Source organism: Orycteropus afer, unplaced genomic scaffold (assembly GCF_000298275.1).
Source record: "Orycteropus afer afer isolate SDZICR_OR568_19922 unplaced genomic scaffold, OryAfe1.0 scaffold00120, whole genome shotgun sequence".
Lineage (NCBI taxonomy): Eukaryota > Metazoa > Chordata > Mammalia > Tubulidentata > Orycteropodidae > Orycteropus > Orycteropus afer.
The window spans coordinates 9,531,026-9,542,065 of record NW_006921707.1 but is presented as its reverse complement, the minus strand read 5'-3'; positions in this window follow the sequence as shown (position 1 = coordinate 9,542,065).

Sequence of the window (11,040 nt, the reverse complement as noted above, 5' to 3'; positions counted from 1 at the left end):
TTTCAGTTTGTCCTCTTTGAACTTGGGTGGCATAGTGCCTAAGGCATTTGACTGCTAATCAGAAGGCTGGAAGTTCAAACCCACCAGTGACTCCTCAGAAGGAAGACTGAGCAATCTACTTCCACAGAGATAGTGCCTTGGAAACCCAAGGAGGGGTCACTAGGAGTTGGAATCGACTCAACAGCAGTGAGTTTTTTTTGTTTTGTTTTCTTTGAACTCTGATGACTCAGGGAAAACATTCCTAAATGGCTTACAAGGAAATGAAAGAATAAATGTAAAATATGTGATTTAATGATTGGCCTATAGAAAATGTTCAATAAATGACTATTATAATAATTACAATAATATTATTTACTTTGTTTAAGTTATTGTTAGGTTTAATTCGAAATCTAGTGTAATGTTAGTTAATTTAAGGATCAAATAATACTGTATGAGGGGAAAATTTTCACAGCTAGAAATAGCAAAAGAGTAAACAAAATTTTGTCTTGATTACATTAGGCTTAGGAGAGAGAACTATGTACTAAAGAACACTGGCAAAATTTTGTCTAGATGAAAGAACTATACTTACATCAAAACCAAACAAACAATAAATACCCCACAAAGATCTCCCCAACCCCCCCCCCAAAAAAAATACTTGGGACTTCCTGTGATTCTAGTAGAATAAAATGTAGCTCTTTAATTTACCCTCTGATGACTTTTCAGACACACACAAAAGAAGTCTAAATCATTTTAAATTTTTGTTTCTCATAATCTATGTGAAGTGAAGAGCTGCTGCCTTTTATAACAAAGGAGATGATTCCATAATTGCGTACTCCTGGGAATGGAAACACAGTCCAGAAACAGAAATAAGACTGACTATACTGGAGACATGTGTCACTGGAAATCCAGGCAGGACACGGTGACTTCTCTCTTCTGGGTCTAGAAGATCATGAAACTTATGGGGACAAAAAGAAAGGAAATTTGAAAAAAAATGATCAAAGCTTTTCCTTAAATACTTTAAAATCCTTGAACTTGTACACAAGAAACTGCTGTGTTATTTTACATGCTAAGCGCTCAAATATATTTCCCACATTGTGTACATGTAATGATCTCATAAAAAAAAAATCATTATCTCCATTTGCAGACGAGAAAAGAGTTTTGGAATATGGATCTTGCACCAGATAGCACCATGCTTAGCACCAGAGAGGAAACTTGAACTTAAGTGTGACTAAGAAAAGCAGTTTCTTTCCACTTCACCACTTTTTTGGTACATACATAAGATATTTTCTCTTCTCCTGCACTTGGTGTCTACCCACTATCTCTTTCTTCCACTGCTGTTCTTTCTATCAACTCTAGCTTACACCTGCCCTCCTTTGAAGATGAGGTCCCAGTACCTCATTGTTAAAGATTTCTAGGTGATCAGGGCAACTGTTGACAAAAACCTGGGTGTACAGAAAGTTTTCTATGCAACAAAAAGGCAACACACTGACATGGAGTCCTATCCGACTCATAGTGACACCTCCTTGGGTTTCTGAGGCGGTATCTCTTCGGAAGTAGATTGCCCAACCTTCCTTCTGAGGAGTGGCTGGTGGGTCTGAATTGCCAGCCTTTTGGTTAGCAGTCAAATGCCTTACGCACTGTGCCACCAGAGACAATAATATTCAGAGTGAGGTGCCTGGACCAGCAGCATAGACATTGTTTAAAAACCTGTAGCTAATTCTTCAAATTTAGGATCTAAATTTGGAAGTGAAAGGTGGTTAAAAGTATTAATGGTTAAATATCTTTGATGGGAAGCATTTATGGAATGATACAAAATAAAATCAGAAGTTTGAAGGAGCTACATTGGGTCTTAGCTAATTAAAAATTCCTATTTTAAAATTAGGAGCTCTGGTAGCGTAGTGCCTAAGGCATTTGACTGCTAATCAGAAGGCTGGCGGTTCAAACCCACCAGCCACTCCTCGGAAGGAAGGTTGGGCAATCTACTTCCATGGTGATACTGTCTTGGAAACCCAAGGAGGGGTCGTTATGAGTCAGATCTGACTTGATGGCAGTGGGTTGGGTTATTTTAAAATTATTGACGTAAAAGTGTACAAAACCCAACATTTGCTGTTGATTATATTAGTGATGTCCAACTGTCACCTAAAACGTTGACAAATTTTCTATCACCATTAACACACACTCATTGCATCCTAAACAATGATTGCCTCTTCCCCCTTCCTCCTGCTCCTGGTAATCACAAATAAACATCAGTCTCTATGCACTTACCTAATCTAGATATTTCATACAAGTGGGATCATATAGTATTTGTCCTTTCGTGACTGGTTTAACTTCATTCAGCATAATAAAATATTCCTATCTTATATTTGTGAATTTACTTTATTTATTTATTTAAAGGAGACATATGGTTTTCATCCATGATTCATTGCAGGATGCTCATCAGAACTATAACTCCCTTCTAAGTATGTTCTCATGATGAACACTTACGGAGAGATTGATTTGTGTGAAATATGAGTCTTCATTGGAATAGTAGAAAATCATTTTCTCGCCTGGAGCCTGGAGTGCATGTCTTTGGAGGTGTTTTTTTTTTTCCCCCCAGCTGTGTGTTCCCCAGCTGACTGGTCATGGAAAGCTGTCCTCTGCAAGTCCCCACAGTGTAGGCCCATCATGGCCTAATATTAAAGAAGAGAGGGTTGTTAAGAGCAGTCATTTCTTGTGCAGTGGAAAGAAATTCGAATATGGATGGTCCCATGGTAACTTTAAATGATGATGATTAACTGAGGAGTAACTTTAGCTGTCTGATCCTCATATGTGGGTGGTTGGAGGGCAAGTTGTTTTGATGCCTCTAAGACTTGGAATTCATTGTGACTATCTTTGGTTTTGTCTCAGCTCATGCAGACAGTATAGAGATGCACTTGAGAAGAGCACATTTTCTTTCATTTAAAAGTTATTTATGACAGTTCAAAATTCAGAACTTGAAAAGACTTGAACGTATGTATTCGATTTTGTGAGAACATGAAATTTTGACTTTTCTTTCTGAAAGAAATACAAGATGGAAAAGCCTTATTTCAATTTCCAACATGAGTTTAATTACTTGGGAGCCTTCTCCTGTGCTTTGGGCCTATTCGGCAATGCTCGTTTATGAATCACCTGAAAAACAAGTAGCCAAGTGATACATGATTTTGAAAGACAGAGAATTGGGAAGCATTTTGTCTACATATATTTTGATTTCAAGTATGTGGAACTTTTTGACATTTGAATCCTTGTCATTGGTAAAAATGACATATGAAATATAAAACATCTTATTTTTAATTGTGACACAAATTCTATAAACACTATGGGTATGACACAAACATAGATGTAGACTTATTTTATTCTCTAGGCACTATCTCTAAACATGGTAAATACATTTTTCTTCAGCTGAAAGTCTTTGTACCAGTAGGGTGAAATTGCAAATTAGATCTACTTTAGACTTGATTGCCTCTTCCTTATTTATTTTGTAGTTCTCAAGGAACTAAGCTTTGCAATATAATTGTCCTAAAACTTTCCAGGACAATTTTTCCTTTAACATAAAACAGGTATTAATAGGCCACAAAGAAAAGTCCAAGACTTTGTTTTGGATTAATATTCAATATATATGGCAAGAGAAATTCAAGAAATGTGTATCCATAAATATCCACATATACACAGAGAATGGGAAACAATTTAAAGTTAGGTAACTTATTACTTAGGTACATATATCGAATTACATTTTGTGGTGGATGTAGTTTCAGACAGTCAAAAGATAAGAATTTATTTTAAATGAGTAAATAAGATTAGTTATGAAGTTCTTATTAAGTTTTTCTCTAAATGGTGTGCTCTAAATAGTGTACAGCTATAAATGATGTGTAAGTCACATAAAGAAATGATGTGACTTACATCCTTAAAGATGGTTAAGGATTTGTGGGAGCTAACTGGTAATGAAATGACAATAAAGACTTAAGGACAAAATTTTTTGATGCAAATATAAATGGAAATTTTTTAAGTGTATATTTTGAAGGAAAAATGAAGGGTGGTTTAAAGGAGCCAGAATCTTGTTAGCTATTGCACGCTTAGCCAGGTATTGTTCTAAATACTTTAATGCATTGTAAACAGCTCTGTGAGTTAAGTGTTATCACCTGTCTTTTACAGGCCCTGAAACCTTAAATCATTTGCCAACAAAACTAGTAGAACAAAGCAGAGAATTGAGTTCAGGTCATTCTGCCTCCCAAGCCCACTCTGGTAGTTGCTATGCTAATACTGCTTGCAAAAGACAGTGTAGGAAAGGAAGCTGAGGGTAAATTGTCTCAGGAAAACCACATTTTTCCATTACTACTACTTTCCTTTTAGATGTTGAAGATTTGACCTTCAAAACTTGAAGACCCTTACAAAAAAAAATAAGTCCTGTTTCCATCAAGTCGATGTCAACTCAAGGTGAATTCATGTGCTGCAGAGCAGAACTATGCCCTGGAGTGTTTGTAAGGCTATGATATTTTGGAAGCAGAACACTAGGCTATTCTTCAAATGACCTTCTAGATGGTTTTGAACCAGCAGCCTTTAGGTTAGTAGTTTGTCCTGCCCAGACTTCACATTCGTGAGCTAAATAGCCACTATGTTTAGTAGTGGTTTTTAGGCAGCATTAGAAAACCTGAATATACACACAGTGACCCTGCAGGCTCTTACAGGTACCTAAAGGGAATCTCTTCTCCATAGAGCCCTAAAAGTGAAGCTCCCGTTCTGTAATCCCACATTTTACACAAAGAGTTTTCAATCATCTCTTTAATGTCGTGTTGTTAAATGTGAATGGACAAACACTACTAGACGTTTGGAGAAACTTCATATCAGAAACAGACATGAGCAGATGCCTATCATTGTATGATTGGCTGCAACAAGGGGTTCAAGCATAGCAACGATCATGAGGATGGCACAGGACCAGGCCGTGTTTCATTCTGTTGTACATACTGTCACTATAATGGAAACCGACTTGAGGGCACCTAACAACAACAATTATATTAAGTAAAAAAAATGGAGATAACTTCCAGGAGAAACAGCTAAGAGTTAGCAATGATTGATAATGGGGAGTGAGATTGGATGTTGGAATGGGTCAGGTAACTGCTAGTTTTCATTTTAAGTAAAGTGATCACATTTATTACTTTACCCATGATAGTTCTGGTTTGTTCCTCAAGTCCCATCACTGCGTTTGATTTACTGTTTGTCCTAGCCAAAAACATCTTGCTTTGGATAATAAATTTTATAGTCATTATAATTATAAACATTTTAGTTGAACTTGATTGTATTCCTTTGTTGTAAGTTAAATAGTAAAGGTTTTAAAAAAAAGAGAGAAGCTTCATATTGTGTTATGATACTGTCTTTGCTTAGAGAGGGTAATGAAAACTGAGAAGTATATATGATAGTTTCAATCATTCAGGAGTGGAAGGGGCAGTGCTGGCATGGAATTTATATTATGGACTATGTGGTCCTAGGAGCTCTGGTAGCATAGCAGCTATGGCACTTGACTGCTAACCAGAAGGCTGGCAGTTCAAACCCACCAACCACTCCTTGGAAGGAAGATGGGTCAATCTACTTCCGTAGTGATACTGCCTCAGAAACCCAAGGAGGGGTCGTTATGAGTCGGGTCCGACTTGATGGCACACAACAACGACAACAACAACATGTGGTCCTAGTGTAGGAGAGCTGTGGTAGTGTAGTGGTTAAGGTATTTGGCTGCTAACCAAAAGGTCGGCAGTTTGAAACCACCAGCTGCTCCGTGGTAGAAAGATGAAGCACTCTGCTTCTGTAAAGATTTACAAGCTTGGAAACCCTATAGGGCAGTTATACTCTGTCCTATAAGGTTGCCATGAGTTAGTATTGACTCTAAGGAAGTTGGTTGGTAGTTCTAGTGTGACAATTGTACAAATATAGTCTAAGAAATTTCTCATCTGATGATTGACAGGAATAGACTTCTGGGTCAAATTAGCACTATTTCAGGAAGGCAGGCAATGGTTGCAAAATACATATTCTTTGGGAATATCAAAATAAATCCTGGCAGAAGAAATGAGTAAAAATTTATGTGTGATTTGAACCCTTCTTGGCATGGATAGATGGAAACCTAAATAATCCTAGCCTAATTATAACACAGCATGTGCTGAGAAGACCAGAATGGGTAGAATGAGAATAAAACTGTGCCCCTCTATTGTCCACTCACAGGTGTTGAAGAGTATTACAATTACCAAGTACATCATGACACTTAGGAGAAGAAAAATTAAGGAAATTTGGAAAAATGATCCAAATTCTATACAATAAAATCTATGAGGTTGTGTACAAAAAAACCTGGCCTATTATTTTATGGTTTCTTATTATGTAACAGATCCTCAAATATATTTCCCACACTAAATAAAAATTGTATGAAAAAAAGCATCATGATGTCCATTCAGATGAGAAAAGAGTTTAGAGTATATATATCCTGCACCAGATTGCATCACATATAGGATTTGTATTATGTTTATGTGACTAAAAACTAGTATTCTTTCCAATTACCACTTTGTTGATGCATACCTAAAATATACTCTCTTCTTCTTCCATTTGGTTTTACTCACTATCTCTTTCTTTCCATTAACACAGTGTGGCATCAGGATTGGGGGAAGACTCATTAGCAACCTGTGATATTCAGATGATACAAACTCGCTTGCTGAAAGTGAAGATGACTTTAAGAAGCACTTACTGATGAAGAATAAACACTACAGTATGCAGTATGGGTTATACCTCAACATAAAGAAAACAAAAATCCTCACAACTTTACCAATAAGCAGTTTCATGACAAATGGAGAAAATATTGAATTTGTCAAGATTTCATATTACAATCAACACCCATGGAAGCAGAAGTCAAGAAATCAGACAACATATTGCACTGGGCAAATCTTCACAGAAGACATCTTTAAAGTACTGAAGAGCAAAGATGTCTCTTTAAAGACTAAGGTACACCCAACCCAAGCTGCAGTATTTTCAATCACCTCATATGCATGTGAGAGCTGGACAGTGAATAAGGAAGCCTGAAGAAGAGCTGATGCTTTTGAGTTGTGGTGTTGGTGAAGAATGCTGAAAGTACCATGGACTGATAGAGAACTAACAAATTTGTCCTGGAAGAAGCACAGCCAGAAGGCTCCTTGGAAACGAGAATGGCCAAACTTTGTCTCACGTAGTTTGGTCAGGTTGTCAGAAGGGACCATTCCCTGGAGAAGGATGTCATGTGTGGTAAAGTGGAGGGTCAATGCAAAAGGGGAAGGCCTTCAATGAGATGGATTGACACAGTGGCTGCAATGAGATGCTCAGGTATGACAAGGATTGTGAGGCTGGCACAGGAGTGGGCAGTGTTTCATTCTGTTGTATATAGGGTTGCTATGAGTCAGAGACAATTTGACAGCACCTAACAACAACAACAACAACTTTCCATTTGACTCCAGTCATCTACTGCCCCAGTACCTATTTTATAGTGGTTTTCAGGGGTCAGAGCAATTGTTGACAAGAAAACACAGTTGTGCAGGAAGTTCCTGTAGGGTAATATGATTCAGATAGTGGTCCATGGACCAGCAGTAAAAGCAGCACCTGAGGATTTATTAGATATGCAAATTCTCAAACTCTACCTAACCTGTTGCCATTGAGATGATTCCAAGTCATGGTGACTTTATGTGTGACAGAGTAGAACTGGGCTTTTGATGGGTGATATTTCAGTAGATTTCCAGGCATTTTCTTCCAAGGTCAACAGTATCACTAGGGTGTTGTGGGAGTGTGGATCACACTCTCTAACACTGTCAAAGGGGGTGACACCAAAATGACCCCAAGGTCCACCGTGAAAATTGGGTGGTCAGCACAGGGAGAGAGTCTATCAAAGCAGTAGTGTCACTAGTGTTGGTTTCACTCATCATTCAGTGTGCTAACTCACTACCACCACCACCACCACCCTGTCTCCAACTCCACCAGTCTGGATGCTGGTGGACAGGCTGCAGTGCCCACCACTGGCAGAGAGAACGGTCTCCTCTTTGGCCAATGAGAGAGCGAAGGAGCTGCTGGGGGCCACTGGGGTGGTGGGCAGGCAGGGTAGGCTGCTCTGTCCATGGTGAGGAGGCTTTCCCTGGCTGGCCAGCTGAATGGGGTTGACATCATGAGTTGCTGTAGTGGGTGGTCTCCACCTTAGTGACACTACTGTTCACAGTGCTGTTGTGTGTGTTTGAATCACCAACCTTTCAATTACCAGCCAAGTGCAAACTCTTTACACTACCTAGGGACCTACTTCAAACCAAACACACACTGCCATCAAGTCAATTCTGACTTATAGCAACCCCTATTGGGTTTCCAAGGCTGTAAATCTTTGAAAAAGCAGACTGCCTCATCTTTCTTTTGTGCATAAGCTGATAGGTTCAAACCACCAACCTTTCAGTTAACAGCCAAAGACCTATACTACCAGAGTTCTTTTTTTCACTTGATTATGATTTGTATTTCCCTAACAACCAACAGTATTTAACAGATTTTCAGGTACTTATTTGCCAACTTATACCTTCTTTGGTGAAGGGTTTGTTCAAATCATTTCCATATTAAAAAAAAAAAAGTTTCATTTGACTTGTATTATTGAACTTTATACTAGCAATTCTTTATATAGTCTAAATATGTCTTTAATCATATATATGCTTTGCAAATATTTCACCATGTCTGTAACTTGTCTTTTCATTTTCATAACAGTATCTTTAAAAGAATAGAAGATTTTAATTTTGATGGGGTCTAATTTACTGATTTTTTTGTCTTCTTTAGTTTGACTTTTTATGTCACAGTTAAGAAGGACTTGCCAAACTACAGGTTACTAGGTTATTTCTTATGTTTTTTTTTTTTTAGGAGTTCTGTAGTTTTTTTCTTTTTTGTTTTTAGTTGATTGTCCAGTCATTAGTTGGTGATCCATGAACAATGAAACAAAACACTGTCCAGTCCTGCACCATCCTCATGATCAGTTGCAGATCAGACTATTGGGATCCACAGTATTTTCATTGACTGCTTCTCAAAAATAGAAAGTAGGGCCTTTCTTCCTAGTCCATCTTAGTCTGGAAGCTCCACTGAAACCTGTTCAGCATGATAGAAACGAACAAGCCTGCACTGAGAAGACAAGTGGTGTCTGTGCATGAAGTGCATTCACTTGGAATTGAACCCCAGTATCTTACGTGGAAGATGAAAATTCTATCATTGACTCACCAATGTCCCTATTATACAGTTTTAGCTCTTATATTTAATCTTTGATCTATTTTTAATTAAATTTTTACAAATAATATGAAGTAAGAGTCCAGGTTCATTTTTATATATATGACAATCCAATTATTCCAACACTATTTATTGAAATGATTTTTCTTTTCCTCAATGAATTGCCTTGATATATTTATTGAGAATAAATTGATGATATATTTAAAGTTTATTCCATTCCATTGATTTATTTCTCTCTTTATACCAATATCACACTGTCCTGATTATTGTAGTAGTGTAAGTCTTGAAATTAGGTAGTGTAAAGCCTCTATATTTGTATTCTTTTAAAAACTTGTTTTGATTATTTTAAGTTCTTTGCTTTCATGTGTGCATGTGTGTGTGTGTGTGTATCAGCATCTCAATTTCTAAAGAAAAGTCTGTATGGATTTTGATTTTGACAGTGAAGCTAGATCAGTTTGGGGGGAATTGACATCTACCTTAGTTACTTATCCACTGCTGTTGAGTTAAGTCTGACTCATAGTGACCCCATAGGACAGAGGAGAACTGCCCCACAAGGTTTTCAAGGCTGTAAATATTTACAGAAGCATACTGCTACATCTTTCTTCTGAGGAGCAGCTTGTGGGTTTGAACTGCTGACCTTTTGGTGAGCAGCCAAGTGCTTTTAACCACTGCACAACTAGGACTTCTCTTTAGTCACTTAATGCTACCATAATAAAAACTACCACAAATGGGTGGCCTTAAAGAACAGAAATTTATTATTTCACAGTTTTAAAGCTAGAAGTCCAAATCAGGACATCAGTTCCAGGGGATACTCCCTCCTTGTTGGTAGCCCAAATAGTTCCTTGGTGTTCCTTGGTGTCTGTCTTCCCCCTCTGTGTGTGTCTCTGTATCTATTCTACTGTTTTTATAAGATACCTCTTAGAAGTGATTAGGTTTAGGACCCACCCTACTGTAGTATGACTTCATTAACATAATAGAAGAAAACCCCTGTTTCCAAACAAGGTTATATTTACAAGTACAGGGGTTATGACTCCAACACATATTTTGGAAGGACACAATTCAATTCATACATTCCACCTTTTGCTGCTTGTGGTGGTTTTTGCAACTTGGCTGGGCCTCGTTGAGTGGCTGGGCAGCTGAATCTGAATATAATTATTCCCCATGGTGAGATTGGTAATTAACTCCATGGCAGAATCTATTGGAGCAGCTGAGTAGCTGCTTTGAGTATGTGATCTACTTCCTGTATATGAGAAACCAAACTTTTCAAATGGTCTGTAGCTTATGGCACGCTTGAACCCTTCATGTAGTCATGTCGTTTTTCAGCAGCCTGCCATGCTCAGCCAACCTTGGGACTTTCAAACGACTTGAATTCATGGCCTGCCATGTGGTTTGGTAACATTGGGACTGTGCCTTTTTACTTGTCAACTTTGAGCTTGTCAGTTTCAGCAGCCAGCAGCTGTCTGAGTGAAGAAAAGCCTCTAGCTTCAGGGAGTGGGGAGCAGGAGGCAGAGCTGATACCCAAGATTGAGGGGTTTTCACCCAGCCCCTGGAGCCTGGCACTTTGAACTCACACTTAAAGCTTCCAAACTGTGAGAGAATAAACTCCAGTTTCTTCAAGCCATCCCATCTGTGCTATATTCTTGTCAGAGAAGCGTTAAGTAACCAGAACAATAGCACATTGAAAGGACAAAGGAGTAGAATAGAATCAGTGGAAGACAAAATCAGTGAGATTAAAAACAAATCTCTCAATACTATTTTTTTAAGGGAAAAATAAGAAAAAAAGGAAAAAAATAACGAAAGTCTAAG